The 20,392-nt window shown below is 42.0% G+C and overlaps 1 protein-coding gene and 1 pseudogene across 1 annotated transcript in view; one reads left to right on the top strand and one right to left on the bottom strand.

Annotated features, from left to right (window-relative positions):
* Positions 1-20,392, top strand: part of LOC145414439 (sialin-like) — a 584,044-nt gene that overhangs the window by 365,391 nt on the left and 198,261 nt on the right. The window lies entirely within an intron of this gene.
* LOC145414503 (5S ribosomal RNA) lies at positions 9,771-9,888 on the bottom strand (annotated as a pseudogene).

The raw sequence follows: 20,392 nt of genomic DNA on the forward strand, positions 1-20,392 counted from the left end.
TTTCTCAGGAATGCCCGGCTGTGGGAAGAGTTGGCAGGAATATATGCTGGACGCGATGGGTTAATGATACTTATCTTCATTCTAATCAGTGTTATTTTTTGCTTAAGCAGTCAGGTTTTGCCAGAAACCGGTTAATAGTTCAGAAAAATATAAGAAAATAGTTTTAAACAGTATTATTAAGTAATGTTAATTTCATTGATATGGTCAAAATAATATAAAAATTACAATCTACACTCAAAAACCATGCCTAGTAAAAAAAACAAAAAAATGAATGCTCTGCCATCAGAATTTAAAAAAAAAGTTAAGGTAAAAATATTGCTGAACTTTGAACCTGTCTCTGGCATTTTTTGATTTGGCATGAGGACACCTTAACCTGCCGTGTCCTGACCAATTTTTACCGCTGACCCCCCCAATCCCGGCAGATTCTCAATTTTTTTTTTTTTTCCCCTAAAACCTCCACTTTTATGAGAAACATCGGAAGATGCCCATAAAAGTGCTCAGCTGAGCTTATAATTGCATTATACAGGTGTCCTTCTGAATACCTGGTACCATCTAATGTGTCCTGCTTCAGAGAAGAGTAACTATTCCAAACCACTCATAAAAGGTTAAATATTTATTTATTTGATACGAATTTATATGTAGTACAAGAGTATATTGTTTTTCAGACAGTAATATAGGCAATATAAGCAATATTTCACTCACCAGACACATCAACATACCTCACCTTCCTTTACGATGTTACTGCCTCATCACTTCTTGTTTCATCCTCTGGCTTGATTCTTCCTTTGTCTTCCACCTTGGGAATAACTTTTGCCTTGAATTTCGTCATTGGAGAGACCGTGGTGCGACATGTCTTTACTGGCCAGGTCACTGCTAACAGGCGAGTTGTGGATAAAATGGTGTGCAAGGGGAGGAGGGGGGTCAGGCAGGGCCAGGCAATATCCTTGCCTGAATGCGGGTAGAGGAAGGTCTCCTACATATGCCTACCAATAATCCCCCACAAAACTTGAAAAATGTGCAAATGACGGACCTACCAATTGCAAAACGTATGGATACGTCATTGGATGTCACTGTGACAAAAAGTGTTGACATATCCATACATCAACGGGACGCCTCGGGTTAAGCTGCACAACCCCTCAATTACCCTGAAGGTTTTAACAAAGTCTGGTGTTAACATGTGGACATTGCCATGTGACTGACCTTAGACCTATTCCTCAACCCTCTCACCAAGATTGGTCAAAATGACATAAAAGCTATTTTAGTTATCTTTTTCACACTGTTACATGATTAGAACATTGACCTTACTGTGTAACCTTGCCTTTGGCTGCTTATTCTCGAAATCGAACGCCTTCATTCTTGGATGACCATCAACACTTCCACCAAATTTGATCTGTATGTCATAAATACTAATTACGTTGATCTTTCCCAGACAAATTTTAACCCTGCCTTTTGACCCGGACATTTGATGTATATTAAAAAAAAAAAAAGGCTATTTTCTTGTTTGTCCCTTTGCCCCTCCAGTTCCGTTAAAAATCGGATAGTTTGAAAGATTTTGTTCACACACACACACACACACACACACACACACACACACAGTAACAAACACAATACAGGAAAGGGAAGGATGGGTGGACAGTATCTATTTAGATTTCAAGAAAGCTTTTGACACAGTACCACACCAAAGACTTTTATGGAAACTGTGCCATCAAGGAGGAATTCGAGGCAAACTGTTTTGTTGGATGCAAGACTTTCTCATAAAAAGAGAAATGAGGACAGTACTAAGAGGAAACTACTCATCATGGAAAGAAGTGACTAGTGGAGTACCACAGGGTTCAGTGCTGGCACCAATCATGTTTTTAGTTTATATAAATGATATAAACAGTAACACTGGAAATGAGAGCTATCTGAATATGTTTCCAGATGATGCAAAAATACAAAGGAGAATTACTAACACAGACTCTTGTAAAGAGCTACAAGAAGAATTAAATAAACTTCATGAATGGAGTAGTACATGGCAAATGGAATTCAATGTGGACAAGTGTCATGTTATTAAGTTTGGTAAAAGTGGAAAAAGACCTGATTGGGATTATAAGTTAGGAAATAAAACCCTATACACATCAGAAAGAGAGAAAGACCTAGGTGTGATTATCAATAACAGACTATCTCCGGCTGACCACATCAGCGAGAAGGTACGGAACATGTATACACTGCTTGCAAATATGAGAATAGCATTCACATACATAAATGAAGACATGCTAAGTAGGATAATAACATCATTCATTAGACCAACCCTGGAATATGCATCAGTAGTCTGGAGTCCTCATCTCAAAAAGCACATAGACAAGATTGAAAAAGTTCAAAGGGCCGCTACAAGATGGATACCAAGATTAAGGGACCTAAGCTACGAAGAAAGACTAAATAAACTGAATCTACCAACACTACAGGAGAGAAGGAAAAGAGGTGACATGATAATGCTATATAAATGCATATCATGAAAGGAGAAAATAGACATAAATGATTACTTAACATATGGAGAAGCATCAGCAAGAGGACACTGCAAAAAATTACATAAGAAGAGAGGTTATAAAGACGTAAGGAAATTCAGTTTCCCAAACAGAGCAATTGATCAATGGAATGCACTACCGAATGAAATAGTGTGTGCCAAAACAATTCACAAATTTAAGGATATGTACGATAAATATGGTTTAAGACACGGGACAGTACGAGCTTGACTCATTCCTGTAAAGATACAATTAGGTAAGAACACACACACACACACACACACACACACACACACACACACATGTACAGCAAAACAACTGATGATCTCGTACAACAAATTTCGGGGAGCTCCAGCACCTCGGCTTTGCCACTACATCTCTGCTGGACCAGTACAGGGACTGTTAGATTTCCTAGACAGTAAGGGTTGAGTGGCCTCATCGTAATGTCAGGCTCACCACAGAGTCACTTTAGAACAAGGTGGCTAAATTAATGTTGTTCAGGCTCACCTAGTCGCCCATCAAATCAGGGATCAAGGTACCATTGGTCCTGGTTGGTTGGCAAATCCAGATTCTTTCACCAGTCTGCTTTCGTTTAGCAACTTACTAATCAGCCCTTTGCACGGAACTAATGCATTTAGTCAGCTGTGGCTGTCTCCAGCTGTCTCCAGCATTACTTGAGCCGGCAACCAAGGAATTCCACCTTTAGTATCCTGTCTATGGAGTAAGACACCCCTCATTGAGGCCATCTTTTTGGCCCAGTACTCTGATCCTATACTCATATAAACTCGTCACCCTTTGATCAACCTTACCTTCATTACATTCCAGATCTTCCAAACATCCCAGGTGCTCCATTCACTTTACTACACCCACACATAATTTATATTCTTATCTCTGATACCAGCAGGCTTAACTTTTGGATGACCTCCTGCACCTTCATTAACTTGTTATTAGTTATGCATTCATGTTTTTTAACACAATCTTAAAAAATTATCCATGCCAATTTCCAATGCATCTAGAACCCGCAAAATTCTAAATAAGCAGTTGACACTACTGGAAAACCTTCATCTTTATAGTACCGCCTAGTAGTCGGGTTGCAAACCTCTCCAATTCAAAGAGACTTCCCGCAGGTGAATATGATAAAAACAAAGGTAGTATGGTAGTGAGTAGGCTATTATCGACATCACTGGAAATAGCAAAATACGAGAGAGCATTATGATCGAAATATACAGGATATATCGCTGATGTTTCGAAATACAGAGAGCAATGGTAATACAACCAGTAGCCTATGTGCAGAAGTGTGTGTGTGTGTGTGTGTAGATTCGTTCACCTTAATAAGAAGAGTGGACAAGGGCAGATGGTGGAAGCCCGTCAGAGATGTATGCATGAAGGTGGAATCGTGCAGAGATCGTGGTTAGGGGAAGGAAGGTAGGAGTGCAGAAGGTGAGAGGAATGATGGAATGAGAGGGGTGATGGATGAGGTGGGGGCAGAGAGGGTGCAGAGATATGTCGATGAGTATATGCAGAAACACTTTAGTCAGTTTAGATTCAAATTCTGGACGAGGTAAGTTTTTATTAAGGGTATTATATAATTTATCTAATAAGTCTCCATAGCTTTTGGCAGGTTATGATAAGATTGTATTTTTCTTTTTCTTTATTTTTTTAACCTTTAACATTTGCACTGACTTGATAGTGAAGTGTTTGGTATCAGTATTATTAAAACAACTGCTATGGTCTTTTTGTCAATAGGTATCTAGGTAGGTAGGTGCTACCAATGTCAATAATGTGGATAATTATAGAGAGTCGTTGCTGCCAGTGCCAGGTATCATAGAGCTTCGTAGATTACTATTGCTGCCAAATGTACAGTAGATACAGTAATAGTTATAGCGTAGGAGTTGGGATTGTAGCTGTAGGTTGGCGAGGCACCTGTCACCAGTAGATGTAGAGTCATGAGCCACTGGATAACGTGGAGATTGTGTATTTGTGGGTTTTATTCATCTTGTCTCGAGGTAGGTCTTTTTCTGTCTCACTTCTACCTCTGTTTGTCTTGTATCGTAAGTGAAGGTGAGGTAGACACTCCTGGAGTTAAGGTGTTTTATCGTGACACAGTTATATTGTTCATTGTCTACCCCTGCATTTGTATGATGGACAGAGTGACAGGTAAACTCTTACTGGCTACTACCTCCAGCTCTATCCTACTGTACCCAATCTCCATCTCCTACTGCTATCTTCTGCCTCCTACTGACTCCTACACCTGATTCCTGGGTATATATCACTGCCTGGTTTCTAGCTGGCTGACGTGTGTGCGTATTTGTGTGAATATAGTTCTAGCACGCTTTCTCACGTGGCTAACTGGCTTCCGTGAGTCTTTGACATAATGCGTTTTGACATTCTTAGTAATCTAGGGCCAGGAGAAGTTATGCTTCTCTTCCTGATACCAGATGTCCACCTGCTTATTACATATCGTGCTATGATTATATTATTGCCTACAACTATTACATATTGTGCTGTGACTGTATCAGTACCTGTATATCGCTCTGTCACGCCAAACTGTCGTACCTACGACCTATCTTTGTATTAGTGTCCATGGTGTACAGGAATATGTGACAAAAGTTAAGTTGAATACTAATGTAAATACATGGTATTCATAATATTGTAAAATTATATGTAGTAACGTTATTGTAGAGTACAATAGAGATATAAATCTATATGTATATTTATACAACAGATACAATAACAGTTTAGTGGAAAGTCTACAGTAGTCAGTTGTATAGGGAACTGGCCATTTTTGATGCACTTGCTATCAGTTTATATGATACATAATAATATGGTTACATATTATAAAATAGATACATGTATACTTGTTTAATTCCGTTGTGCAATTTATATTCAAATTAATATAATACTATATGTAACCCCCCCTGGGGGTACGGGGGTTTCAAGAATACTCCCCCAGTATCCCTGCTTGTCGTACTAGGCGACTAAAAGGGTTGGTGGTGGGTTAGTGCCCCACCCCATAAAAAGAACTAACTAAAAAAGCGAACAAAGCGCCTCGGACCCGGACGGACCATATGTTGACGACTAAGGAACGGACGAAGGACATTCTTAGGGTGGGAACGTGGAATGTGAGAGGAGTGAATGATGCAGTGAAAGAGAGAGAGATTGTTCAGGTACTTGAGGATGCAAAAGTGGATATATGTGGATTGACTGAAACTAAATGGGAAGATGAAAGGGTGAGAGAATGGGAATATGGTTTAGGTATGTGTGCGGGAGTCAATGAAAATGAGAGGGCAAGAGAGGGAGTATGTCTGATGATAAGCAAGAAGTGGAAGGAGAATATAAGAGAGTATGGAACAGTGGGTGCAAGGATTGTATGGGTGAGGATGAAAGTAGGTATACAAGCATGGGCAATTGTATGTGTGTATGCCCCGACAGAAGATCGAGTGGCAAGAGTGAAAGATGAGTTTTGGGCGAGTGTAGAAGCGTGTATGGACAAGTTTGAGAGGAGCGAGAGAGTGCTGTTGATTGGAGACATGAATGGCAAAGTTGGGAATGTACGAGTGGATGGAGTGGTTGGTCAGTGGGGTGTGCCAGCTGACATAGATGGGAGTGGAAGTGCTTTGGTGGACATCTGTGCTTGTAAGGGGTTGGCAATAGCCAACACCTACTTTCGGCATAAGATGATCCACCGGTATACATGGAGAGTAGTGAGGAGGATGGATGGTGAACTTGTTGAACGAAAGGCAATGATAGACTACATGTGTGTGGATGAGCGAATGAGAAGACAAGTGTTGGATGCAAGAGTGTGGAGAGGGTGGGGGAATGGAGTCTCGGACCATCACTTAGTGATGGCCAAGGTAGAGCTGCAAAGAAAGTGGTTGAGGAGACGAAGGGGAAGACAGGAGGAAGCAACTCCTGTGAGAAGAGTGGTGAAATTGCAAGATAGTGAGAAAATGACAGAGTATAAGAGCATAGTGGAAGAAAGACTGGGAAGGTATGAGCTAGAGCAGATGGAAGGGGTGGAAGACGTATGTAAGATATTCACGGAAGAGATAGGCGCAGCGAGTGAGGCGGTTTGTGGAGTGAGGAGGAGATGCAAGGGTGTGCAAGGGACAGCATGGTGGAATGATGAGGTGAAACGAGCTGTGGAACAAAAGAAGAAGGCATATAGTGAATGGTTAGTGAGTAGAGGTAGGGGAGAAGATGAGAGAGAGAAGAGAGAGGTATATGTGAGCAGGAGAAGGGAGGTTAAGAGACTGGTGAAGGAGAGTAAAAAGAAAGTGGATGAGGAGTTTGGGAGGAATCTGAGTGTGAAATGGAGGGAGAGTAAGAAATTGTTTTGGAAGGAGGTAAAGAAAGTAAGGCACCGTGAAAGGGGAAATAGTAGGGGAGTGAAAGATAGGAATAATAGATTGTTGGTGGAGAAGAGAGAGAAACTGAGGAGATGGAAGGAGCACTTTGAGGATTTGTTGAATGTGGAGAGTGAGAGCAGTGCGAGTATAAGTGGTTGGGGAATGGCTGGGAGAAGAGATGAGAGGAGGGAGGAAGAGATCAGTAGGGCGGAAGCAGTGGAAGCGATGAAGAATATTAAGTTGGGAAAGGCCCCAGGAATTGATGGAGTGTGTGGTGAAATGCTTAGGTATGGGGGTGAGATTGTTGTGGAGTGGATATGGAAGTTGTGTAGATTGGTTTGGGAAGAGGGAAGGGTTCCAGAGGACTGGAAATCAGGTATAATTGTTCCTTTATAGAAAGGAAAAGGAGAGAGAGAAGTATGTGGTAACCATAGCGGTATTTGCCTACTTAGTGTGACTGGTAAAATATATGGTAGAATACTCATTGATAGGGTTAGGCATATGACAGAGGAGCTAGTTGGAGAAGAACAAGGGGGATTTAGGAAGGGAAAAGGGTGTGTAGATCAGATATTTGTTCTAAGATGTTTAGTGGAGAAGTATCTAGAGAAGGGAAGGAAAGTGTATGCTGCCTTCATGGACTTGGAGAAAGCTTATGACAGAATAGATAGGCAAGGTATGTGGAAGGTCTTAAGAATATATGGAGTGGAGGGGAAATTGTTGAGTGCTGTGAAGAGTATGTACGAGGGAGCTAGGGTTACGGTGCGAGTGGATGGTGAGCTGAGTGAGTTCTTTGATCTCAATGTGGGACTGAAACAGGGTTGTGTGATGTCTCCATGGTTGTTTAATATATACATGGATGGGGTTGTAAAGGAGGTGCAGGGTAGGGCAGTGGTTGTGGGGGTGGCTCTAATGAATGAGGGTGAGATTTGGAAGCTTCCGGTGTTGCTGTTCGCTGATGATACAGTACTTTTGAGTGAAGATGAATGGGAGTTGCAAGGTTTGGTGAATGAATTTGGGACAGTGTGTAGGAGGAGGAATCTGAAAGTTAATGTAAACAAAAGTAAGGTTATGGCGTTTGAGAGGAATGAAGTCACAGAGTGTGCAGTGAGGTTGGATGGTGAGGATATGGAGAATGTGGGTGTATTCAAGTACTTGGGTAGTGTGATGAGTAAGGATGGAACTTTGGGGGATGAAGTGCGTGAAAAGGTACAGCAGGGATGGAAGGTCGTTGGTACACTGAAAGCAGTGATGAGAAATAGGGAGGTGAGTATGGAAGTTAAGAAGTCACTGCATGATAGTATTGTGATCCCTACCCTGACGTATGGAAGCGAGGCATGGACCTTGCAAGAGGGGAACAAGTCAAGAGTGAGCAGTGGAAATGAGTTACTTGAGAGGAGCATGTGGAGTGACGTGGAGGGACAGGCTGACGAATGAAGAAGTGAAGGAACGATGTGGGGTGGATGTGGATGTGGTTGAGAAGATTAGGAGAAATACACTGAGGTGGTTTGGACATGTGAAGAGAATGGAGAATGAAAGACTGACTAAGAGGGTGTATGTAGGTGAGGTGGAGGGAGGGAGAGGGAGAGGTAGACCGAGGATGTGGTGAAGAGATGGAGTTGAGAGGTATATGAGGGAGGGGGGGGTGAGTTGGGGGGAGGGTAGTCAAATGGTGGGTGACAGAGCGACTTGGAGGCGTTTTGTCTGCGGCCACCCTTTGCGGGATTAGGGCGTCGGGCTACAGATAGATAGATAGATAGATAGATAGACAATTTTTACACAGTTGGTCTCACTTGTAACGCAAAGCTTTCGATTATTGTTTTCAAGTTTTCAATCCTAGCTTGCATTCTGCTCATAGCCAATATTAATATAGCAAATACGATGGAGAAAATTGTAAGGATGACTGGAGCTGGCCTATAAACATAATATTGATTGAACATAATATTACTGTATTCCTCCCAAGGTTGCATTGTTAGATTGATCAATTGCATTGTTTCAAACTTAGGTGAAAACTTAATATGTGTACTCATATTTAAATTCATCTTAGGCAATGGTTGGAAGAACTTATTTGATTTAGAATAGTATAGTGGTTTCTAGTAGGTAAGGTGGACAATGAAAGGGTTAGCATTGAACAGTAATCCGATGATATTTATAAACCAGATGCTGATGTATGGGCTGGAGGTGTGTCTGGGCCAGTCACAGAAACTGATGAATTTTGTGTGAAATAGAAAAACTGTGAATGTCCAATGCATTGATGATGGATGAGTTTATCTGGAGCAAATGTGAAGTTGCTATGATGATGGATGTTGTGATTCTTTATGATAGCCATTTCACAAGGGACTGTCTCAGCATACTGAAACGTGAAGATATACACAGGATAAAGGTGAAATGCATGCAGTGATGTGCAACATTTATGTTCAATTGTTGTTTCATTAGCGAAAGTGACAGTGTCCTGTTTATTGGAGAGCATGATGACTCCTGCTTTGGTGTTGAGGGTGACTAATGAGCCATCTTTTTTAGAAGGAAAAGGGTATATTTGATAGACCTTGAAAAAATCATCTGGTATGAATGAGACATGAATTACTATTGGAGTTGGTGTGAGTGTTGCTTCTTTGTATAGATAGCCTACTGTATTATGATATCAGATTCCTTTCCTTAAACAAAGACATCAAACCATGCTTATTTACTCCTTGACCGATTATTTGACGTAGATTGTGAATGGGAAGTAAATTAATGGTGATCCTACCGTTACCAGCATTAGCAATGCCTTTCATGAAAGCTTGATAACGAGCTCTAGTATTGTTCATTTTTTCATTCATTGCCAGACGCCATGTATCCCAAACGGGGTGGTTAAAGGCTTAGAGTTAATTGTTTTACAGGGAGGGGCACTAATCCTCCACCAACCCCACTTGACACGTAGGGATGCCAACAGCATCTGGTGTTCCCAGGCGGTCACCCATCCAAGTACTAACCAGACCCAACGTTGCTTAACTTCGCTGATCGGATGGGAAGCGGTATTGTCTAACTGGAATATTATTATGTCAGTATGTTCTATGGCCACTGAGAAGTGTTGGAAAAGTTTCGTATTCCCTTCCACTGCACCAGTCTGAATATTACATACATGTTAGCTAATAATTTGTTGTATATCAAATTAATTCATGAACATCTCTCCTGAGGGACCAGCACTGTACAGGATGAGAACAGAAAAATGTGCCCTTATCCTTTTGACAAATATTTTAGTCAATAAACTGTTTCAATTCAGTTCCATTGCACTTATACTCTCCATAATTTCTTGAGTTGATTTCTTAGTCTTTCGTAAGTCCTTTGCAATCGTCATCATTACACTGTTCTGGTTATCAGCTAGTATATGTCGATATGAGAGAATCTGTGCGTTCTTGTTAAATTTGTTATTTATTACTTCGAGATCACTTTCTGTAGCCAATCCAAAAATGTTACCCAGAATTACGCAACGTATTGCCTATAAAAGGAATCTAAATCGATTTCTAGGTTATGTAAATACACCCTGTATTGGTAATTGCTGTATTAGTTGCACCTATGTATGTTTGGTATGCGATCGTAATTTATTCCGTTATGTATTAATTCCTTTTGGTTTATTTCTATCGTATATATTAGGTTTTTTTGTTGTATCCGATGTTTTATAACTGCAAGCAAAATTTCTTGAGACCCTTTTTAAATGATCAATATGAACTTGCTTCTCTTCGTCATTCGATTGTGAGTTAATTAATACCTTATTCGCTGTTCTCCTAATTGCCCTGTATGGACCTTCAAATTTCAGTGACAGTTTATTGTCTGTAGTGTGAATGATGCTATTGACAATGTCACCTATGTTGACATTTGATTCCTTCGCCTTTTTATTAAATGATTCGGCCATTTCATCCTTGGACGTCGTTAATTGTTTCTTTAATTTTGTGTGTATCTCTTGGAATTCACATAAACGAATTTTAGGATAATCATCATAATTATCTATAGGCAATTGCTTGCCTTCTAGTATCTCGTATGGGAGACATTTGTCTGTCCCATAAATAATAAAATGAGTTGTGTCTTCTACTGACTTTTTAATTGCACAAGTGAATGATGGTTCAACTCTGGGGATCCAATAATCCAAGTCTGCATAATTCGCGTTGAGAATGAGACATAGTACATCTAGTACCTTTTTAATAGTCTCCCTACCAGTCCATTGGAAGCTAAATGATTGGCTAAAACATTAACTTTTTTTTTATATTGTATTGTTTACATATTTCCTGAAACATTTCAGAGTTAAACTCTCCTCCATTATCACTTATTAGCACCTTTAGTGTGATGAACCTACATATAACATCTATGATTGCCCGCCCGACTGTTTCTGCTGTCTTATCTTTAATTGGGACCAAATATACATATCGTGAGAAACGATCGGTAGCAACAAAAAGATACTGATTATGACGATTACCTTAACCCCTAGGCACCTGGCAGTTTACACCGCAGCCATTCTTTCTGTATTCGCATTTTCCCAAAATTGCTTGTTTTCAAACCTTAATATGTCAGAAAGAATAGCAGTTAGGGAAACAAATAAAAACCCATATTACTCATCGGCTCTTTTTGCGAATGAAAGCAACCCCAGCTTTGTAGGTGGTCTCGTTGATGAGCAGGGGTGTAAAGAAGACAGGTTACTTGCAATGCATGCGTCTGTGTCCGACTCTGGGTGGGCAGCCCAGACTTGGGTCTCGTCGCCCACATTCTGGCCAGCATTTGTAACACTGATTCCCCAGGGAGAGTGGTGTGTTTGTAATGCTGCCCAAATTTTCCATTTGGTAAGCAATCTCCCCCACTTTCCCTACTCACTGGTATGGGTATGAGTCGTCACCCAGTAGGCCTACATGTGGCTCGCATATAGCCTATTGTTTTCTGGCCATAACACTGTTGCACTTTGCCCAGTCTGTGGGGGGGAGAAGGTGAAGAACAATACTTACCCATTATTCCTCACTCTCTTACAACTTTGCACTTTGGAAACATTTTGAGAAGAAATTTCCTTATTTCCAGTGTATTTTTTCTGCTTGTAGCAACGCACTAGTGTAAAGAATACCTTAATTTAAACCATGAGGGAGACTATTTTACTACTGGTTAGGCTTTTTGGCACATTTTCCTGGCACTGGGCTAATGTTTTTTTTTACTGATTATGTTATACTGTATATTACTCGTTCTATTTGTACTTCATATCACATGAATGGATCATATCACGTATTTTGCACAATAAAACAAGGGCAAGAAATATACATAAGTGCTACTACAGAAAGTCATTTTCTACAGGTGCACATAAGGTTTTCTTTCATAGGTGTTAGGGTAACTCTACATATTTACAAACACGTCACATCGGCTTTGGACACACAGTATGCAATTACCTGTAAAAAAAAAAAAAAAAAAAAAAACACGCGCACACACAACCCTTTTAAGTCTTTGCTATTTGCATACATTCTCCCACATGCCTGTGCTTAGAATTCATGTTCACAGCGGAACACGATTGCACTCTGACAAAGTGCAATGATGCACTCATGACACTGATAGGCAGTCTCCTTGCATGCAATGGGCTGACGTTTTGTCGTTGAACACACATGGCAACTCCTATACAATTACGTGACCTGCAGGTGTTCGGCCTAGATGGAGGAAATAATGCCTTCCCAAGTATTGTGCACTGGTCAACTTATCAACTGGTGGCACATGGTAGGCCTACGCTTGCCTCCTTCCACTTGCAACCTCGACAGTTCCATACTTTTCAAGGAGCTGCCATGCCAGCTTTTTCTCATACTAGCGTAAGGAAATATTCTTACCCAGAACCTTGTTGTAAAATATGAAATGTTCAGAATTACTGATATGCATAAAGTGTAGTAATGCCTTTTTATATCATCTACAAGACTTCTAAAGGCAATCTGTATCTCTTCTCTACATGTCAAATTTATCCACGAGCCGAGAGTTGATATTGTAATAATTGATGGCATCAGGCTTCAACACTAGCTGCCTGGTCCTGCAGTCTGTCGTGTCTGTGTCCTACAAAACCCCACGGTGACCATTCGCTTGTCATGCCAGTGAATGGCCGAGATGTTACCACACTTCCGGTTAACAGGGCATCTTTCTCTGTCTTTTCTGGGAATGATGGAAAATTCCGTCTTCAGGCATGGACAGTTCCATAAGACCCAGTCCCATGTTGAAGTAAATACTGCATCAGTGCTGGAGAAGTGTTGTAATTAGCGGTGTACAAAATGTGGTTTTTGTGGATGTACCTGTCCATCATTAACTTTACCACAGCAGCAGAAAACCCATGGGTATCATCACTAGCTATATCCACATCTGTAGTCGAATACCTTATCATGTCTAGCACATAGTCCAGTTTTGCAGTCGCATAAGACAATGAACTTTAGACCAAAGTGATGTCGTTTGGAAGGTACATACTGATTAAATGCTCAACGTTACCAGAAAAGAACAAGCGACTCGTCAATAATCACTTTCTGAAACGGCCAGAAAAGCCTGATAAATGACTCCTAGAGCATGGTAAAAAGTGGTCTAATCTTCCACAACCTGTCAATTGGGGCTTGGCCATAATTCGTGTCGAACTGTAGGAACTTTAGAATGGCCAGGTACCTGCCATGGGCCATATACTTACCAAAGACAGTGTAAGATTTCATCCATTGCCCTATAGTCGTGTAGGACAGGATTCATTATGTGGGTCATGATCATAGTCAATGTGAGCCACACATACATTTTCTTCACTTCCAATGCCGTCCATTCTTTCATTTTAGCATTTGGGTCATCGAAACCTCAAGCCAGCAGACATAGTGAAAGTTTATCTTCTCCTCCAAGTACTGCTTAATAATTTTTGTAAATATGCCTTTGAAAATTAACAGGAATTTTGGTTGTCCTGCCCCTGTTTCATCAAAGGCAGGTAGGGTAGGCTCCCACACAAAAGTGTCAAGCCTGTCGACACCAGGACTGCTAGGGCGTGATTTGGCAGAAACAAAGCATCTGTTGGCACCACGAGCGTGCCCACGGCCACGTGCACGCCCACGGCCACTTACATGCCCACGGCCACATGCACGCCCACGGCCACGGGTAGGGAGGGGTGAAGGGGAAGGAGAGGTGGAGGTGGAGGTGCGGGTAATGAATCACCTGTAGGGGGGACTCCCTGGGTTGATGCTGGCTTGCCATGTGTAGGAGATGCAGCCACAGATCTTTTTCTTCTTACATATGAAGGGGCAGGTTGTGGGGATATAGCCCTTGAGTTGCTAAGTTGTGGTGATGAGTGTCGTGGCTGGTAGGGAAGGTGACTTTCTTGCTCAGAGCAAGGTGGAAAGATACGGTGGCAGAGTTTGTGGAGGACGTGACCTTCATCGTCACCACCATCTCTTTCACTTTCCACACTTCTTGGCGCGTCCTCCTTTTCATCAGTGACAAGTGTGTCACTTTCGTACGCTTCTTCAACCTCCTGAAACACTTTCAGGCTCGACATGTCTGAGAGAGGAGGGGTGGGTGCATGTGACACGTCATTATCGACGTGATAACTTCCTCTGTTCTCAGAAGAAGTTTCACCACTCAGTGCAAGAGTGGACACAGTATCATCAAGTACGGGCACTATGGCACTGCCACTAAGCCCTTTCCTCGTGTTCTTCGGCAGGAGTTTGGCTGGAGTGGAAAATGTAAGGGGACCGTGGATGGCAAGGACAGAGTTGAATGAAGACAATCCTGAAGACATTGTATACTACACCTGGCCAAGGTGCAGGACAGAGTGACCCATGCTCCAGTGACGAGGTGGGAGTCTGTCACCACCCAGTGGTGATGAGGTAAAGTGGTGGCTGCTTCAAACTGTGACATAAAAATTAATTGCAGGTATAGCTGTCACCCTGCGCCTAGGGGTTAAGCCAACTGCAACAACATCCCACGTTGGTTAGGCACACGATATTTTCCTAAGGGTGTTCGTGTTAAAGTGTGACCTTTGTGCACATGATTCATATTTGTAGGTGCGATCATGTATGTCTTTGTGTAACGATGGCCAATAATATGACATGCAGGCCTGCTTGACTGTCCTATCTGCCAGGATGGCCTGCATGAGGACTATCGTGTATTATCCTTAAAATGTGAAGTGTCATTATATTAGGAATGGCTAACTGCCTGATATTTCTTCTATGATTAAGTTGTCCTGGATTTACCCTATATGAGGTAATGTTTCTTACTGTGAATTGTTTAAGTGGTACATGTTGCTTGGGTAATGCTATATCATCACCTGTTTGTAAATGTTATATAACTACAGACCATATAGGGTCCTGTCTTTGTGCCTGAGATATTTCTTCATTGTTAGGGAGTGTTTTCCCAAGACAAATTGTAGCAACATGGACTGTTGTTGGATTTCGTGATAAAGTGTCTGTTGCCATATTTATTTTTACTTTTATACGAGTATAATGAATATTTACATTTTAATTCTGGACTGTATATTTCCATCGTGCTCTCCTACAGTGAGGAGATTTTCCTGAAACATGCCCAAGAGAGGCTTATGATCAGTATAGAGGTGAATTTTGTAATGATAAACAAGATCACAAATTATTTTTTTGTGCAAATGTCACTGCTAGAGCCTCTAGGTCTATAGTGCAATATTTTTTTTTTCTCTGCTCCTTGTGTTTGTCTACTGGCAAATGCAATTGGTTGGTACAGTATTTTCCAGGATTATCTTCTAGCATCCGTATGGCTCCTAAGCCTTTAAGTGAGACATCTGTGCAAATTATGAATGGTTTATTAGAGTTTGGATATGCAAGCAAGGTGCACATGAAAGTTTATCTTTTAAATCATTAAACACTATCTTTGGTTCTTCTCACCATTTGATATATAGCTTGCTTTATCAGTAGGTGGAGCAATAGCTCTTATATATTAGAAAATCCTTGTATAAAAGCTCTGTAATATCCTGCTAGTCCTAGAAACTGTCGTATTTCATCCACATTTGTGAGCTCACGGAAATTCCTTGGTGTTTTTAATTTTTCGTCTGAGGTGTGGATACCCTCTGCATCCAGACTACGGCTAAGGAATTTACTTTCTTTAAAGGAAAATTTACATTTAGTTTAATTTTAAATCCAGCATTGGCTAACTTGTTTTGGAATTGGTATAATTTCTGTAAATGCTTTTCTATTGTTTCTCTTGCAATTTTAATGTCATCCAGATAAACAGAAAATGCCATCACCTAGGATTCCTGAAAACATACTGTTATTAATCGCTGGAAGATAGGCCTAGCTGGAGCTGTGCGAAGCCCCATGGGGATTCTGCAATACCTAAAATGACCACTGTTTGTGGAAAAGGCTGTATATTTGCATGATTCCTCATCTAAATCTATCTGGTAATAGCCACCGAGCAAGTCGATTGTTGAAAATACATGGTTTTCTGATCCAATATTTTGTAAGACGTCACTTAACAAGTGCATGGGAAAACAATCGGGAATGGTTTGGTGGTTTAGTTTGCAATAATCAATGACTGCCCGTATTTCACCGTTTTCTTTAGGTACAAAGAAAAGTGGCGCATTCCATAGAGACGCTGAAGGTTCATTGACACCCAAACTTAGCATTTCATGCACATATTGTTTAGCCAATGCATGCTGTGTGTGCAGCTTTATATACTGGCACGTAGATAGGTTGTATGTCAGGTTTTATGCTAATTGTGTTATATTAAATTCATACAACCTAATTTTTCACCAAGTATTGTGACTGTCGGTATTTTTTTTTTTTTTTTTATAAATCCAGTAGGTCATTTTCTACATTAAAATATCCTAAGTGAATCAAATGTTCTGTTATGCACTTTCTGTCTGTCAGTTTAATTTTGTTTGATGTTCTGGCTATTGTTACTTCACGTATTGGAGCTAGACAAGTCTCTGAATTCCATATACAACTTCCTTTATTGATCTGCACATCTCCATTCATTAGGTTAACTAGGAAAACATTCATTTCTCCTTTATCATTTATTCAACACAGAACACTCTCTGTCGATAGACCTTTCACTCTGCAAGTTTCTGCTAATACAATAACACTGCAGTTCTCCGATTTACTCTTTATTGTGACTCAAAAATCAATGATCTTGGTGGTAAGGTTATGTCAGATTTGATTAAAGATGGGTGAGTGGTAATGTGACCTTAGGCCTGCTCGTTTTCTCTGAGTGTAAGTCATATTCTTTGTTTCTTCTTGTGTGTTTAACTGCTCTTGTTACTTTGGATTTTCTGCAACTGTTGGGTGTAGTACCTGGAAAAGAAATTTCCTCTATGAATTCATCATCAAATTGTGTTCCGTTAAAATGTTGTATCAGTAAAATATTTTCTTCTCTCATTATACATAGACCGAGAAGTATATTTGCTATAATTGGTAAATTCTCTTCTAAATTAGTAGTGATTGTTTTGGTAGTCTCAGTAAATTTAATGTCTAACTCAATCACACCTTCTACAGGTGTATTTTTCCCACATTCAGTGTATAAATCTGAGTTTGGTTCCTTCATAAATGTTACCATTCTTCTATTTCTACAAATTCGATTTAATTCATCTTGTGATATTAGACTGACTGGGGAACCTAAAAAAAAAAAAAAAAAAAAATTTAATCTTCACAGAAAGTGGACGCCAGAATGCTCTCTGAAATACACGCCTGACGGAGTGACCTCGACACCACCACCCCAGGAGGACGACATGGGGAGGTGACATCTACTCCAAGAGGAGGCCACAGGGAGGCTTACAGGTGTCCTGCACTGTCCTGTGCTACACCGACTCATCTCCCCCGTGACCTTATGCCCCTCTTCTATGCAGCCGGACCCACGGGAAGTGCACCAACCGGTGCATTACCTTCTGACGGGGATAGCACTTGCCAGAATCGGGATAGGACTTGCCCTACGACAGTCCCAAGTGGGCCTTCGGTAACAGTGTCCAACGGACCTGCCTCCACAAGAGGAAGAGTGACCTCAGGTGCTCACAGGCTTACTTCACCCCAGGGGAGCAGCAGCACAGTAGTATCCACTGGATCTACTGTAGGAAGAGCTAGTCCACCGGATCTCCTCCTTCTGCCACCCACCTTTGGGAGCAGGCGTCTTGGACCGTCAGCCAGACGACCTTCACCTGCAGTCCCCAGGAGGGCGGCAGGCCTGTGGTAGTGTCCACTGGATCTGCCACCAGGGGACAGACCACCAGTCGGCCCCCAGCTGCACTTTTCCCCCGACAGCAGGAAGGAGTTAGAGTCCACCGGACCTGCCGCAGAAGCCAGAAAGTCTGCTGGACTTTCCCTTCCTACCGTCCCTGGGACGAGTGGTCCCCCAGCAGTGTCCCTCGGACTTGTCAGCCAGAAAGAGTGTCCTCTGGATCTCCTTCGACCACAACCCCAGGACAGAGCCTGGATAGCGTCCCCCAGACTTACCAGGCAGAAGGAGTGTCCCCTGGACCTCCTTCCTCTGCCCCGGAGTGGAGCTCCGGCAGGGTCCGCCAGGCCCACCAGGTTGAGGGACAGACCACCAGTCGTCCCTCCTTCACTACCCTGGAGGCTTCCTATGAGGGTGCGGTCTATGGCTCAGCCCACCCCTCCAGAGACCGAGTGAGATGCCCCTCCTGCTCCCCCTCCTGTACAAAGGATGGAGACTGCTCCCCAACAGGGCCCCCATTGGAGAGTACCTGGGGTGTACCCATTATGAGCCTAGGCATCCTGTCCCTGCAGCCCAGCCCATGATGCCCCCAGCAGCTGACGGACTCCCCTAGGGCGAGCGGCCACAGCCAACCCATGACAACCTCCCCCTCTCTGCAACACTGCATCCTTTGGAACTTGAGGGGCACCCTGCAGCCAAACCCAGGCCCAGACCAGCCATGACCCGCCCCCAGAACTCCTACGACGGCCAAGGGCAGGCGCCGTGCAGCGCATATCTTAGCCCCATTTGGCCCCAATCCAGAAGGCCTCCACACTCCCAGGGCCCCCATCAGGAAAGGGCCGCCCACCACACCGCCCTCCAGCTTACTCCAAACACCTGAATTCTCCACCTGAGACCTGTGCCCCCATCAAGAGTGCACCCCCAACGGCCCTCCTCCCACACTGGGCTGTCACCTGTGTTTACCTGCGACCTAGCCCTCGGTGCGCCCCGGCGCCCACCAGTGGCCCCGCCAACACTGTACAACACCCGTATCCATTCCCTTGTGCTATAGACTCTGTGTGACCCCCACATTCCCTCATTGAGAGTGTAGTGCCCCTAGAGCGTGCCATTGACCCCGCCAGTATACCTCCCCATTGCAATATTCATACTCTGCCCCTGTGTAGTGTTCTCTACCCCCTTACATCACCCCTGTTTGTGGTCCATTGTGTGTTATCCAACACCTTTGTGTAACGCTGTACCCTGTGTGTAATACCCATACCCCTGTGTAATGTTTGTGACCTCTATATATTATACTTGCCCTGAGTAACATCTCGCCAGTCCCCTTGTGCCCCAATTGTTATATCCCGACCCCTCTATCATATTTGTGGTAACCTACAGTGTCATAGTCTTGTGGGATATCTGTCTCCTTTGATGTATACATACAGACTCGTGCAGCATACCTTGTTTGTGATGTATCTAGTGTTGTGCCATATACCATACCTGTGTCGTATATAGTGTTGTGTGCTATATCTTGTTTGTGATATATATATATATATATATATATATATATATATATATATATATATATATATAGTCTCATATGCCATACTTGTACCACATATAGTGTTGTTCATGTACTAATTGTGTAAAGTCCACTGTATTTGTTTACCAGGTAAAACACGTGTGAATCTGGTTAACCCGTGTTTGAGCCCTGTCCTTTGTTTGCATGCTCCAGCCCGGTCCAGAACAATAAAACCAAAGTCCATGCCTTTATCAGAGTCCAAGGGGTTGGACCCAGAATATGCTGCAAAAAACATTCATATCCATCTATGATTGCTATCTTTGCTCTTGGTTTATTTCATAGTTTACTTTGTTATATGTATTGTTGTCTTTTGGTGTGCTATAGTCTTCCCCAGATTGTAAAGAGCTACTAATATTTCCACAGTTTTTCATTCTGCTGTCCAGCGACCAACAGTTTTGTGTTTCCTGTGGCAATGTTCAAACCCTTTTGATTTGTCACTGTCTTTCAGTAACATTAACAGAAACCCCGGGAGAATTTCTCCCGGTTTTGAAAAAGGAAAAAAAAAACACTTATGTACAAAATTATTTTATTTTGAAAATATACAACGAAAATAGAGCTCTTCCTCTTTCATTTAACCTACTTTAAATCTACTTTGTACCTTAAATTATTAATGATATTTAAATTTTAAAAAAAAGTAACTAAAAAGTGGAATATTTGGTGTATGACTCTACACAAATATTCATTAAAAAAAACTACTGGCCCGATTGACTTCTCTGGCGGTGTGAGCAGTCCTTGGTCGTGCGAGCATACCCTGGCTGGGTCCCACCCCTCTACCTCAGCTACAAACTGTATGGGAGACACACGAAAAAGGGGTATTTTTTCAGTAGGCAAATAATGGTTATTTTTGTTAT

This window comes from Coenobita brevimanus, chromosome 99 (assembly GCF_032717465.1).
Source record: "Coenobita brevimanus isolate Jiangsu-jjx chromosome 99, ASM3271746v2, whole genome shotgun sequence".
In the NCBI taxonomy this organism is placed as follows: Eukaryota; Metazoa; Arthropoda; class Malacostraca; order Decapoda; family Coenobitidae; genus Coenobita; species Coenobita brevimanus.